This window comes from Prionailurus viverrinus, chromosome B2, assembly GCF_022837055.1.
Source record: "Prionailurus viverrinus isolate Anna chromosome B2, UM_Priviv_1.0, whole genome shotgun sequence".
In the NCBI taxonomy this organism is placed as follows: Eukaryota; Metazoa; Chordata; class Mammalia; order Carnivora; family Felidae; genus Prionailurus; species Prionailurus viverrinus.
This window is the reverse complement of record NC_062565.1, coordinates 11,640,723-11,656,139: the sequence shown is the minus strand read 5'-3', so window position 1 is coordinate 11,656,139 and position 15,417 is coordinate 11,640,723. Positions and strand designations below refer to the sequence as shown.

General features: G+C 45.2%; 1 protein-coding gene across 4 annotated transcripts in view; it reads left to right on the top strand.

The window, feature by feature from the left end:
* Window positions 1-708: 708 nt before the first annotated feature.
* CAP2 (cyclase associated actin cytoskeleton regulatory protein 2) overlaps window positions 709-15,417 on the top strand; it is a 155,196-nt gene continuing 140,487 nt past the window's right edge. Inside the window, exons 1-2 of one of the 4 annotated variants that reach the window (XM_047860580.1) lie at window positions 709-938; window positions 4,713-4,850. The gene's annotated coding sequence lies outside the window, so the exon portion shown is untranslated. Of the gene's footprint in view, window positions 939-4,673; window positions 4,851-15,417 lie in introns of all 4 variants that reach the window. The other 3 variants (XM_047860579.1, XM_047860578.1, XM_047860576.1) reach the window with 3 other exon arrangements.

Sequence of the window (15,417 nt, the reverse complement as noted above, 5' to 3'; positions counted from 1 at the left end):
CCTCTTGTTTGGAAATTTTGCTTCAAGAAGTATGAATTGCACACACACTTCCCCCTTCTCTCCTCTATTTAATTTTCCTGGCATTCCTTCAATGAAGAGTTTCAAACCCACGTTTTTCAGATTGAAATGATGAAAATTGAAAATCAATGTTTTCCTTCTACTAATGTTAACAAAAAAGTAAAATGCCTCTAGTTTTATAATTATAATCAATATATAAAAGGGAAATGGCCACAAACAGACACAAAAGTAGACTGGTTTGGGATATGCTTATTTTTAAATAATTGGGTTTTTATTTTCTTTTAAAGATGCTGTGTGCAAGATACATCTTAAAAATACATTCGAAAATGTTTTTACAAGATCTGAATGCACCTGAACTTGATGCCCAGCTAATGCGTTAGATGTCCCTCTCCTACCAGGACCCTTATTCATATATTGGGGTCGGGGGACAGGCAGGCCTGTCTCTTGCCTCCTAAGGCCCCGTCATTTCTCCGCAAAGTCTTTGAAGAGCAAACCTATCCGTGGCTCTTTGGGCCAGGAGTCTCCCGGATCTTTCCAGACTTATTTGCACGGCTGCCTGATGCGGTGAATTCATTGCTTTCAAAGCCGGGCGCTTGGCAGGCTCTCTCTCCCTTCCCCTGCCCTCCCCACGTCCCTCTCCCGTCTCCCACGGCCCATCTGCCCCTCCCTTCCTCCAGCCCCCTCTCCGCTCTGCTCCCCTTTATTTCCACTCCCCACCCGCGGGGCTCTGCCCTCCCTCCCTCTCTCTCCCCCTCGGCTCGGCTGTATTTGGAGCTCCCGGAAGCCGCCGGCGACTCTCCCCGGGAGCAGCGTGACTGACACCGGCTCCGCTTCGGGGGGGAGGAGGGCGCGGGAGGAGGGTGCGAGTGGCCGGACTCGGATTTGCGCCGCCGGGGACCCGACCTCGGGGCTCCCAGCAGGTAACCGGGAGCGGCGGGCGGGCGGGCGCGGGCGGGGAGGGGCCGGGGCAGGTGCGGGGGGCGCCCCCGCGGAAGTTGCGCGCCGAGCGGGTGGGGTGGGGCGGGGAGGGTGCCGGGACGCGGCGGCGCGCGAGTGAGAAAGGCGGCGCGGGCGCCTGCGAGGCCGGGGGGCCGGGGCCCGGGGCGGGGACGCGGGCGGGGCGGGGGCAGGGCGCCCCCTCTGGGGCCGAGCCGCGGCGCCCTGCCCCCATCCCGTCCGCGCCGCGGGCGCCCCGGGCGGACGCGGGAGGGCGGGGTGCGCGCGGGAGCCGGCCGGGGCCTAGCCTTCCTGCGCTGCCGCCCCGGGCCCGTCTTAACTTCGGGGGGTTCTGGCCCGCGAGGCTGCGGGCCCCTCGGCGGTGCGTGCGGAGACGCGGGGCGGGAGGGGGCTGTGATTGGGCCGGATCCAACCGCGGCACCTCCATTGGAAAGTGCTGGAAAGAAACAGACCTGGCTTACCCGCAGAACCTGACTTGAGGCAATGAGTCACTTTTAAAAAATGCAGAGGCAACTGAGGCATTGAGGGAGAGCTCTCTGGAACAGGGCATCTCACACAGCTGCGTCCCCGACTGCTTTTGGGTAGAGGACTAGTCGGTGCGAGTAGCTGCGTTAGCATCACTTTTCGGGCTGCTAATAATTGCGTCTGCAGATGGCCTTTCCTTTATTCCCATGAGAGTGGTGTCGGGCATCACAATAGGCTGCAAGTTTCAGCAGCATTTGAATTGATGCATTCTTTAAAATGAGGAAATAGGGGTGACTGCATTTGGGATGTGGAACTAGAATTGGGTCCAAAGGGCCAAAGCGGGAGATTGAACATTTAGCAAAAAAAAAAAAAAAAAAAAAAAAATTAAGAACCTTTGGTTCTATAGTTTTGGGAGTGCAGAAGTCTATGGGCCTCGGGCACTATAGTTTACCAGAATTGTTTGCAGGTACTGTTTCCTTACTGCTTATATAGATTTCTTTTAATTTCGGGAGCATGCCTTAGAATTCTTGGTAAAATAATCTAAGCTCACTTAATGTAAGATTACAAGAGTGGAGTAATCTTTGGGGAAATTGTTGTGGTAGTTACTAGAGTCTAATTAGACTGTAAGCCTCTTGAGGGCAAGGGTGGGAGTTTTGATAGTTCTTTCAGCCCCAAAACTGTGTTTCACTTACAGCATATATAATAAGCAAGCAATAAAAGTTTGTTAAAGTAATTAACTCAATAGCTTGAGTGGCTGGATCATGATTTCTTGAAGATAGAGCGTATTTTGCAGGGAAAGACTGTTCCATGCATTCCCATATCTAAAAGTCCTTAATAAAATTAGAATCAAGGTGTCATATTTATTAAAGAGAGAAAGAAATTGAGAAATCAGAAAGGTGACTATTGACGTGGCCACAGCTGGTAGGAAGTAGGATATTGGTGCTCCCTGTGTTCAATGAGAAGTAACTTAATTTGTTGATCTGGTGTAAGGTTTGGCAAAATGTTTGAACCAAGGGCTAGATAGTAAATATGTAGGTTTTACTGGCCATGTGGTCTCTTTAGCAGCTACTCACCTCTGCTGTTGCAGCTTAAAAGCAACTATAGACAATACATAAAGGGATGGTGAGGCTGTGTTTCACTTTATTTATGGATACCGAAATCTGAAGTTCATAATTTTCACCAGTCACGAAATAGTCTTGTTTTTTTCAGGTATTTAAAAATGGAAAAATAATTCTTAGCTTGGAAGAGGAGGGGGAGACACAGAATCAGGAGGGGGGTAGGGCAGACTTGTCCTGTTGGCAGGAATTTGCTACGTCCACCTGCCATGTGATAGTTTGGAGAAGAGCCTTTGCAAGGATTAGTGAGCCAGATTGTCCGAGTGCCTAAGTCATGCCCACGAGTTGTTAAATACCTTCAGGAATAGCATTAACTTATTTGGGCATTATAGTGTTTTGTTTTGCCTTGAATATTTCTTAGCAGACATCTTTATACATGAAGTGCTGTTTTTAATTTGTTAATTATGTAATATTTTACACATAAAAATAATATGCTAAGTATGTGTACACTATAGCCATTATGTTCAAATGGCCACCTGTGACCCCATCACAGCACTAAAAACTACGGCTTAAGAACCAGATAATTGTAAAAAGAGAACCTACAGAGTGGGAGAAGATGTCTTAAAATTATGTATCTGATAAGGGACTTATGTCCAAAGTATATAAAGAGCTCTCCCAACTCAATAATAAAAAAGATAAATAACTCAATATAAAAATTGTCAAAGGGTCTGAATAGACATTTCTCCAAAGAAGATGTGTAGATGGCCGATAAGTAATGGAAAGATACTCAACATCATTATTCATCAGAGAAGTGCAAATCAAAATCACACTGAAATACCATTTCATATCCACTAGGATGGCTAGAATAAAAAGATCAGATGATTAAGTGTTGATAAGGATGTGGAGGAACTGAAACTCTCACTCATTGGTGATGGAGTATCATGGAAATAACCTAAATGTCCATCGACTGATGAATGGATAAATAAAATGTGGTATATCCACATAATGGGGTAGTATTTGGCCATAAAAAGAAATGAGGTAATGATCCATGCTAAAACATGTAGAAGCCTTGAAAACATTATTCTGAGCTAAAGAAGCAAGTCACAAAAGACCACATATTGTTTGACTCTGGTCCTATGAAAATGTCCAGAATAGGGGAGTCTATAGAGACAGGAAATAGATTAGAGCTGGGGAAGGAGGGGAAGGAGGTGATTGTTAAAGGCTGTAGGGTTTTTCTTTGAGCCGATGAAAATGTTCTAAAATTGACTGTGTTGATGATTGCACATATCATTGAATCGTACACTTCCATTGGGTGAATTGTCTCATATGTGTTAGACCTCAGTAAAGCCATTAAAGAGAATAAACAGAAACTAGAAAAAAAAAAAGCCCACTATGTCGTTACCTGTACTGTTGCGTCTTTGTGCTCTTCTGTGCCATTCCGTGTCCCTCCCGAACCTGAATCTTGTCTTAATTCCTGATTTTATTGTAAAACTGTTATGACATAGGTATGTAGTCCTAAACCGTGTGTTATTTAGGTTTGCTTGTTTTTTGATCTATAAAAAGGGTGCAGGGGCACCTGGGTAGCTCAGTCGGTTAAGCATCTGACTCTCAGGTCATGAGCTCACGTTGGTGGGATCGAGCCCCACGTGGGGCTGCTTGGGATTCTCTCTCTCTCTCTCTCTCTCTCTCTCTCTCTCTCTCTCCCCTTAGCTCTCTGCCCCTCCCCTGCTCATGCACCTGTCATGCATGCTCTCTTCCAAAAATAAATAAACTTTTAAAAAAAATTTGGAACTCTTTTGAAAAGTGTATATAACCTTCTCACTTAAAAAAAAAACCCTCAACATTAAATTTTTAAGAATTATCTCTATTGTTGCAGCAGCTACATAGTGCTTCTTAGCAAACAAGCCACAGTGTGGTCATCCATTTTCTTACTGGTGGGCATTTGGGTCGGCCCCCACGTTTTGCTGTTATGAAGTGTGCTCCTTTGAAGACTTTCTTGCGAGTGTCTTGGAACACGTATGCCAGAGTTCTCTTCTTCTGTGGTGTGACTGTATCGTGTGTTTTAATGACAAGAAGATAAAAGAAAAAGTTGGCTCTTCTGACTTGTACATCCCTAGCTTCTTCATTGCCTCCAACCAAGTGAATAGAACTGAGGTCCTGTCTTCTCATTCCATTTAGATTCTGATGGCAATATCTGTTATCTCTTGTCCCAAGAAGTGTGCAAAAGCACGAACTAAAACTGGACAGCTGAATTTCCCCACCACCACCGAGCATCTTCATTCTCTTTTATCACCTGGGTTTAGGACCGGACAGAGGACAACCTCATTAAGCCAAAGGGACGTGGCTTTCAGCAAGGTACCTGAGTGGTTTCTAAACTTGACTAGCATTTCCTTGTTTGTGTGTCCCGCTGGGCAGTCCAGGATTTCTAACATGACTTAGTTTGTTTTTTTCTGGTAGCAACAAACCAGTCGGCAAGTTGGGGTGTTAGCCTCGGGTACTTTCTAGGCCTGCCCTGACTCAGGCTGTGAGCTTTTGAATTTCATCCTGGGTGTTTCTACTTGTACTTAGGAAGAGAGGAAGCACCGTAAGGTCAGAGTAGGCCATTATAAGGGATTTTCTAAGTTGTTGTTGTTGTTGTTGTTGTTTTTAATTAATGGTAAAATACACATAACATAAAATTTACCATTTAATCATTTTTAAGTATACAGCTCAGCAGCATTAATTACATTCACAAAGTTGTGCGCCCGGCACCATCATCTGTCTCCAGAACCTTTTAGTCACCTCAGACTGAAACTCTGTCCCCGTCAGACGATAACCGCCCCCCCCATTCCTCCCTCCCCCGCCCCTGGCTTCTACTGTTCTACTTTCTGTCTCTATGAATTTGCCTGTTCTCAATGCCTCATGTAAGTGAAATCATACAATATTTGTCTTTTTACATGAGCTTTTACATCCATAGGAATTTTACATTGTTTTGTTTTTCTTAAGTAGACCCATTTCCCACTTAGGGAAAACATACCTTCTTTGACTGAGAAGTTATGTAATGGGACTGTTTCCTTTTCAGGATACAGCCCTCTATAGGAAGGGACATAACAAGGGTTGTAAAACCAGAGGGAGAACTTTTGTTTATTATGGATTTATAAGAAGAAGAAGAAAAAGAATTCACCTGACCTGTCTCATTAATTAGACATCTAATTAGACATCCTGGCTTCTCATTGACTACTTAGCCAAGCGGAGAAGGCAGAGAAGCACCAAGTTAAAAATTCACACCTATCTGATGACAGGATGAATTAGGTAACCTTTGAAGTTCCTGTTAGTCCCCAACTTCTAGAATTTAAAGGCCATTCTACAATATAAAAGTCTGATCTAAAATTGATTCTAGTTTTGATAGGGAGAGACAAAAAAAAAAAAAAGAGGAAGGTTGTGGGCACTGAAAATAGATGTGAGGTGGTCTTCATGGCAGTATTGAAGAGGGAGGTGGTCCCTGGAGAAGCTGGGTGCTGGAGACACCAGAGATAAACCTTGTAGTACATAGGTGACACTGGTTGTCTTACGTCTATACTTAATACATGATACGTACACAGGATAATGAGAAAATAACCGTCATTACTTTGTATCAGTCCACATGGAAATCCAGAGAAACTCTGGGATCTGTTGATTATTTCTTCCTTCCTCTATGTTGAATGACTATTGTATGCCTGGAACAGTGAAGATCGCTGGGGCTGCGAAGAGGGGTATCAGTGAAGGAAGATACAATGAACAGGAGGTGACCTAGGCTGTGAACGTAGATTTCAAATGATCTTCTTAGGTCATAGTCATCATTAGTTCTGACTTTGTTCCCATTTAGTTTTATCCAGAGAAAAATCACTGGATTTTTTAAAAAAAAATTTTAAATGTTTATTTATTTTTGAAAGAGAGAGAGAGAGACAAAGTGTGAGCAGGGGAGGGACAGAGAGAGAGGGAAACACAGAATCGGAAGCAGGCTCCAGGCTCTGAGCTGTCAGCACAGAGCCCGATGCAGGGCTTGAACCCACGAACTGTGAGATTATGACCTGAGCCGAAGTTGGACACTTAACCGACTCAGCCATTCAGGCTCCCCAAGAATCACTAGATTTTTATGAGATAAATTGATTATTATACTCGGTGGCAAAAAATGGCAGTCAAAATGGACCACACTAGAAAACTAGCCAGTTGAATCTTCCAGAACCAGGTGAACTAGACTTCCAAGGGGCGAATGCATATTTCAGTCTGATTATGGTCTGATATGTAAGCGAGGCTGTCCATTTTATGTATTCTCAGTTTAGAAGCCCAGCGTGTGTTGGTAAGGGGTTGGGAAGATAGGAGGGCGTTTTTTTCCTCTACTGAACACTGTCTGGGACTGGTGCTCCCCTCCGTCCAGTGGCAGGGCTCCCCCGTGTCTGCCCTAGTAAGTAGGTTGATAGAAGAGTCCCATCTAATTGGTTCCTTGCATTCGGTAGACCCCACACAGACAGCTTCTCCCGGCTGTCATCTTCCAGCATGTTGGAAGCCGTGGCTGGAGACTTTCGGGGCACAACGCAGGTTCACGCGTCTTTAGCCAGGATTCTTAAAAGTTCCAGTTTTGATTCCTCCTTCATTTCCATTTCTGCTTCTTCATTTCTCAGTGCTCTCGTGGTACGATCTGCGGACAGCCCGCCAGCCCCCTTTTTCCGTCCTGCTTCCGAACAGCCTCTCCCTTCCCGGGATGCCTCTTCCCTCAGTGTCTCTTCTGAGTGGAAGGTGAACAGTTATCTAATGAAAGTTCTTCAGTCCCTGGAAACTTTGAAAAAGAGGTTCGCTGATGCAGATGAGTCTAGGTGGGACGGAATTAGGGGTGGAACGCATTCTTGTGCTTCTTACTTTAGGCCAACAGTCTTCACTCTGTGTACGTTAACCGTGTTCGAAGACTTCCCCCAGGTACGTGCACACAGGTGTTTTGAGAAAGTCGGTTTCCAAATCTTCCTCTTCCAGGTGTCCTTTTTCCGAAGACTCGTCTTCTTGAGAGCAGGTGTTTCCTAGAGATGCAGATTCTCTCTCTCTCCTACCTTCTTTTCCCTAAGCACCTTTCTCTCTTTTTACATAAGACCATCTCTAATCCATCTTCCTAGTTCATCTTATCAAAAAGGGCTGTTTCCCACCCATTTTTACTAAACTGTTGATCAAGGATGTAAAAATCTATGAGATAAGGAAGGCCGGGAAAGGAGGACATTTCAGAATATCAAGTTTAGGGGTAAGAAAATGAATGATTCCAGTGTCCGTACATCGCCAACATATGTTTTCTAAATCTCTGTTAACACACACACACACACACACACACACACACACACACACACACACATCAATCTGATCAATTTGTAAATTGATATTAAAGGACACATTTTGAAGGGGATGAAGTCAGGACTCTTGTACAAATGAAGAGACAAACATTTCTAAACATATGAAAAATGAGAGAGCCGGTAAGGTCTACAGTCAGTTCAAAAAAGACCATTGATAAGAAGGTTGAAGTGAATTTGCTAAATTGACGTGAAATCGGCTTCTTCCACAGAGGGAGAGGAAAGTCCATTGGACTTCCTTAGGGTACGTTCTGTTTACAGCCTGCAGATGATAATTACTTGCTTTCCGATCAGTTTTCTGCAAGTTAACTGCTGTGTCTGCAGAGTTGTAAAATGGCCCTAGTCAAAGACAATGAGTGACTGACACAAGCCAGTTGGATGAGTAGTTAGGGCACTCACTAGTCAGTCTTCTCAGTTTTCCTTACACCGATGATTCACATAATTTTGATATTTCTTCACCATGTGATGTTTTGTACTCTGGAGTTCAAACACTGGAGTGACATTTCTGTCACAAAATGTCATCCGTTCCCATCTCCTCATTTATGTGAACATAGTTTCCCAACATTTACTTTGATAAGAACAAAAATTGAGAAACTGATGTTCAACCTTGACTCGTACTAGTAATAAATATACTCATCCACATACGCATTAAAAATAATTGAAAACTGAAAGTACTCAAGAGAGAGGGTTTTCCAGTAAGAATTACTTTTGTGTAAATGTAGGACTAATTTGTTAACATTTGCAATATTTGTGTTGTTTTGATAAGTTGCATTCACAGTTGTGATGGTAACAATCGGAAAAGTATTTTTTTTGCCATTGAGTTTATTTTTTTAAATTTTTTTATGTTTATTTATTTTTTGAGAGAGAGAGTGAGAGAGAGAGAGAGCAATCTGGGGAGGGGCAGAGAGAGTGGGAGAGAGAGAATCCCAAGCAGGCTCCGTGCTGTCAGCGCAGAGCCTGACGTGGGGCTCAATCTCATGAACCGTGAGATCATGACCAAGAGTCAGACGCTTAACCGACTGAGCCACCCAGGCGCCCTGCCATTGAGTTTAAATTTAAGTTTATAAACATATTTTTGATGCAGAAAAGGATAATAGAATAATGAATAAAAGACATTCAAGCATAAAATAAATAAAATGAGGATAAATTTCTAAAGGGCCAGAAGAATGGAGACACGAGTTGGAGGAGAGAGTGTAATTATGCAAAATTTGTGACCATCAAAAAGCAGCCTGCTCATGTATTCTTTGGAAATGAATGATGATGACTTTCATGGATGTATTTCAGTGAGTGAAAAATAGTTTTACTTTTATGGGTCAATATTTAAAAAAATTTTTTTAATGTTTATTTGTGAGAGATTGACAGAGCGTGAGTGGGGGAGGGGCAGAGAGCGAGGGAGACACAGAATCTGAATCAGGCTCCAAGCTCTGAGCTGTCAGCACAGAGTCCGACGCGGGGCCCAAAACTTGCAAAGTGGGAGATCGTGACCTGAGCTGACTGAGCCACCCAGGAGCCCCTTTATGGGTCAATATGAACAGAATGCTAAAGGTGATGTTCTTTACAACCATTCACATCTTGGTGAAATTTTTTACGTGTCAATCTAAAAATGGGCAGGAGGGGTTTACAGAATGCATTCTGGATATTTACAAGTGAAAATTTGGAAATCCCTCTGTAGCTTGTCCTTCCTCTGGCTTTGGACCAAAAATCAGGGGTCAGTCATATGACAAACCCTTTCTGCAACTTTAGTGCTGGGAAGGGAACCAGTTTGTTGATTGACAGAGTTCTAGTGACTCCTGGTTTTGCTAGATTTAGGGAAGACATTTAAGGGCTAAAGACCTTGATGCTTGTGATGCCTCTCAAAAGGGAATGATAGCCCATCAGGTTTTATTTCTTTTTAAAGTTTTTTTTAACATCTATTTATTTTTGAGAGACAGAGACAGAGCCCGAACAGGGGAAGGGCAGAGAGGGAGGGAGACGCAGAATCCGAAGCAAACTCCAGGCTCTGGGCTGTTAGCAGGGCTCAAACCCACGAACCAGGAGATCATGACCTGAGCAGAAGTTGGCCACTTAACTGACTGAGCCACCCAGGTGTTCCAGGTTTTATTTCTTTTTAAACAGTTGTATCTTCACTTTGGTCTTCTTTCTGGATCTCCCCTTGGGAGGCACTCACTGTGGGTCATCGTGTGTGTGTGTATGTCTGTGTACAATAACCAGATAGATACCACTGTTTGGATCTGTAAACATAAGCTTTCATCAAGTTTGGGAAATTTTTGGCCATCATTTCTTCAGGTATATTTTCTACCTCAATCACTCTGTCCTCTCCTGGGATGCTGAGGACCCTAATATTACACCTCCTAATACTATCTCACAGGCCTCTTAAGCTGTGTTCATTTTTGCATTCAATTCTTTTTCTCTCCGTCATTCAGATTGGATAATATATATACCAACAAGTGCACAGTCACCTCTTTTTGCAATCTCCATCCTGCTATTTGGCTCACCCAGTCATTTTTTGCTATTGTATTTTTCAGCTCTAAAATACTCGCTTTTTTAATGGGTTCTTTAAAAAAAATTTTTTTTCAATGTTCATTTATTTTTGCGAGTGAGAGGCAGACTGCGAGTAGGGGAGGGGCAGAGAGAGAGGGAGGCACAGAATCCCAAGTAGCTCCAGGCTCTGAGCTGTTAGCACAGAGTCCATCATGGGGCTCCAACCCACGAACCATGAGATCATGACCTGAGCTGAAGTCAGATGCTTAACTGACTGAGCCACCGGGCGCCCCTCTTTTTTATAAGTTCTGTGCCTCTTCTGAGAACTTTGAGAACTTCTGCCTTTCCATTCATTTTAAGAGTGTTTACCTTTGGGGCACCTGGGTGGCTCAGTTGAGTGACTGACTTCGGCTCAGGTCATGATCTTGCAGTTTGGGGGTTCGAGCCCCACGTCGGGCTCTGTGCAGACAGCTCAGAACCTGGAGCCTGCTTCAGATTCTGTGTCTCCCTCTTTCTCTACCCCTCCCCTGCTCACGCTCAGTGTCTCTCTGTCCCTCAGTAATAAATAAATGTTAAAAATTTTTTTTCTTTTTTTTTTTTTTCAACGTTTATTTATTTTTGGGACAGAGAGAGACAGAGCATGAACGGGGGAGGGGCAGAGAGAGAGGGAGACACAGAATCGGAAACAGGCTCCAGGCTCCGAGCCATCAGCCCAGAGCCTGACGCGGGGCTCGAACTCCCGGACCGCGTGATCGTGACCTGGCTGAAGTCGGACGCTTAACCGACTGCGCCACCCAGGCGCCCCTAAAAATTTTTTTTTCTAAAAAGAGTGTTTACCTCTATCTCCTGGAGCATAGTCGACATCGTTCCTAGAAATCTGGTCATTCCAACATGGTCATTTTGGGGTTGGCCTTTGCGGATTGTCTTTTCTCTTGAGAATTGATCACAGTTCCCCAGTCCCTTGCATGTCACACATGTTTGGATTGAATTCTAGACATTTTGAGGATTGTGTGGTGAGACTCTCAGTCCTTTTGAAATGCTCATTTTTCCTGCTGTTGTTTTCCCAGGCAGCCGGCCCAGTTCTCCCTTATAATGGTCCCAACATGAGTGCAGTTGTTAAAACTTTTGCTGTGCTGCTTTGGACCCCCAGGAAGCACTGTTGAGGGCTTGATCTGGGAATTGAGCACTGGCTTCTATTGTGGCACCGGTCTCAAAGCCTGTGGACCTGTCCCCCACATGCACACTATGGGGCAAGACCAGGGCTTGCACTCATTCATGCACAGAATGAAGGGATCCCCCTTTCCAGCTCTGGCTTCTCTGGGACTCTCCTCTGGCAGTGACCTCAGAGAAGCTTTTTTTTTTTTTTCATTTTTTTTTTTTAACATTTGTTCATTTTTGCGAGACAGAGACAGAGCACGAGTGGGGGAGGGGCAGATAGAGAAGACGACGCAGAATCCGAAGAAGGTCCAGGCTCTGAGCTCTTAGCACAGAGCCTGACATGGGGCTTGAACCCATGAACTGCGAGATCATGACCCGAGCCGAAGTCGGACACTTAACCCACTGAGCCACCTAGGCGCCCCATGTCAGAGAAGTTTTTAGTGGCTTATGCTGCTGCTTGCTGTTCTGGGGTGCAGTTCTGTTAACTAGCCACACACACACACACACACACACACACACACACACAGACCGCTGGACTTTGCATCACATTTTTCCATCCGCAGGACCTCCTTTCCAGGTCTTCTGGCCAAACAGAGGAGGATTCTCTCAGAGATTGTGTTGCCTGAACCCCCTGCATAGCTTCAATCTTGGATCAACCCTGGAGAGAAGAGAGAAAAACAAACAAACAAAGCAGAAACACATTCCCAAATAAATCCCCTTTTCAAGTTTTGATTGCTTCCTTGAATTGGCCTACTATTGTTTACCTTTCAGTCAGGGAGTTGCTTTTTATGTCTTGAACACAGTTTAGAGATAGGCTGTCATGGGCCAACTCCCTCTTCTTTTTTTTTAATTATTTTTAACTTTTATTTATTTATTTATTTATTTAAAAAAAATTTTTTTTTTCAACGTTTTTATTTATTTTTGGGACAGAGAGAGACAGAGCATGAACGGGGACGGGCAGAGAGAGAGGGAGACACAGAATCGGAAACAGGCTCCAGGCTCTGAGCCATCAGCCCAGAGCCTGACTCGGGGCTCGAACTCCCGGACCGCGAGATCGTGACCTGGCTGAAGTCGGACGCCCAACCGACTGCGCCACCCAGGCGCCCCAACTTTTATTTATTTTTGAGACAGAGAGAGACAGAGCACGAGGGGGAGGGCCAGAGAGAGAGGCAGACACAGAATCCAAAGCAGGCTCCAGGCTCTGAGCCGTCAGCACAGAGCCCGATGTGGGGCTTGAACCCGTGAATCATGAGATCATGTCCTGAGCCAAAGTTCTACACTCAACCCACTGAAGCTCCCAGGCGCCCTGGGCCAATTCCCTCTTGAACAGCACTGGTAGCTCCCTCCTTCTTTTGACACCTTCCAGTGTCCCTTTCCCCATTCCCCCTCTTACCTGTACCCTCCCCCATTCTCTTCCTTGTGTGTTGTCCGCTTTCTCTGTGTCCCCTTTACTTTGGGCTTTCGGTTCCAAAGAACAACAACAACAAAAAAAGAAGAGCCTGTAGTCTTTTGGTGGTCCAGAGCTCTATTTGAAAACTCCAGTTTTGTTACACGTAATAAATAGAAGTCAAGTATGAAAGTAGACCCAGGGGGCTGGAGACAATGGGAAGAAGCAGAAGGGGGTTGGGGCCACACGCATCACCTGGCTCTTCTAAACTGAAGTGTCACCCTTACATTTGCTAACAAACGTCATACTCAAAACCGGCTTAGTTCTTGATCTGAACTGATCCTTGGTTTTTCCCTTAAAGAGAGTTGCTGAAGCTGCTATTCAACCGCATATAAAGCCTACACTGCATGCCAGTAAATTCTGAGATCAGAAGGAATTTCAGCAAACCTTGTTGTCTTCATTATTCCAGGAAGACATGGCATTCTTTTTTTTTTAATTAATTAGTTAATTTTTAGAGAGACAGAGACAGTGTGAGTGCATGAGGGGCTGAGAGACAGGGAGAGAGAGAGAGAACCCCAAGCAGGCTCCGTGCTGCCAGCGCAGAGCCCGACGTGGGGCTCGAAGGCATGAAACCCGAGCTGAAACTGAGAGTCAGATGCTTAACCGACGGAGCCACCCAGGCGCCCCAAGACACGGCATTCTTCACACTGAAATGTCGGGGTTTAGTGACGTGAAATACTTTTAGTCAAGTTGTGAGAAGTAATTGACCATATAAAATGATACCCCTTTTATGCTTTCAGCCATTAGTGTCTCTTGGTGTTTTTATGGGCTGTGTATGGCACAACCTTCAAAGTGTGGTGTGTGAGATGTCCAGGTCATCATGTTTAGGGGATCAGAGACCTGGTGACATGTGCCGTAATGAGCACTCACTGTGTGCAGATCACTGTGATGAGTGCTGGGGAGCATTCAGAGATAAATCATAATAGTGACAGTTGGCCATCACTTTCTAGTTCACGAAGCTCCCCTCGTCATGTCCTCTGAGCTTCCCAAGAATCCCGAGGCAGTGATTACTAGGTAGGTAATACTTGCGATTCCACCTTCGAAAGTCCCCTGGGCTTCCCTTCCCTGCAGCCACCAGTGGTCATCTCGGTGGCCCTTCGAACTCAGTGTCTCACACTGAACTCCTCCCCTTGGACACCTCCATTCCCTCTGTCTGTCCGCACCTGCACCGCCTGACCCTGAGACAAGGCATCTGAGACGCTCTGCCTTCTCTCTTTCCCTCCCAGCCCCACTCAAGCCCCGTGGTCCCTGCTCAGACCTCCTTCATTCTCCTACGTTCTCAGACCTTCTCCAACCCGCTGCCGCCTTGTAGTAAATTCCCACGTCCCCCCTCAGCTTTGTCCGCCGCTCCTGCCAGCTACTCATCAATCCCTTATTTTCCCGTGAGCTCTTAGATAGCTTCTGGCACATGGTGAGTGAATGCCCAAGGAATATTTTCTAGCTGCAGTGTCTCCATGTCTTGGCACATGCTGGGCATAGGCTCAGGGATACATCTGCTCTACTTACCTTTCTGCTTCCGATAATGCCTCTTCGTCCTTTGAGATTCCGTTTCGCTCCTAACTGAACTCGAAGGGCCTCCTTACTTCCCAGGGCTCCCTTGAGTACTCGCCCTTCTTGACCCCCACACCCCATGCACACATGCTCCCACAGCATTCCTGGGCACTTCTATGATCAGATTTCCCAGAGCGTGGGACCTTTTACTCTGAAGTGTGCTTCTGAGAAATGCAGATTGCCAGGAACACCCAGAACCACTAAATTAGTATTGCTGAGATGGGGGCGGGGTGGGGGGAGGGCAGGAATCTGCATTTTGGAGGCCCCACTTCTGCCCAGTGATTTCTGCTGCCGTGTGAAACACCACCGCTCCGCTCTGTCCCCTCCAGCTGGTTCCGGGAGCGGGAGCGAGGCTGTGACCACTCAGGGAAGTCTCTGGTTAAGGTTAATTACCACCTGTGTCTTTGCTGGGAGGTGAGGGCAGCAAAGTTAACTCTGACTTAACTGATTTTTGACTGTATGGTTATAAAGGGGAGCTTGAGGCTTGGCATTAAGCAGCACAGGTTTGAACCACGCAGGGCCACGGAGTGCAGAGTTTTTCAATACATACAGCAAATACACTGCTGCAACCATAGTTTCTCTTCATGATTTCTTAATGTTTTCTTTTCTCCAGCTTACTTTATTATACGAATACAGTATACAAATACAGCATACAAAATATGCATCAATTGACTGTGTTATCGGCAAGGCTTCTGGTCAACGGTTGGCTATTAGTAGTTAAGTTTCAGGGGAGTTAAAAGTTATATGTGGATTTTTAATTGCATGGGGGATGTTGGTGCCCCTAAACCCTGTGGGCTTGAGGATCAGTTGTACTTGTTTGTTTTTGAAAACAACATTTATTGAGGTACAGTTTTGCATACCATAAAATTCACCCATTTTAAGTGCACAATTCAATGACTATTATTATATTTCCAGTATTGGGCCCCTACCACCATGA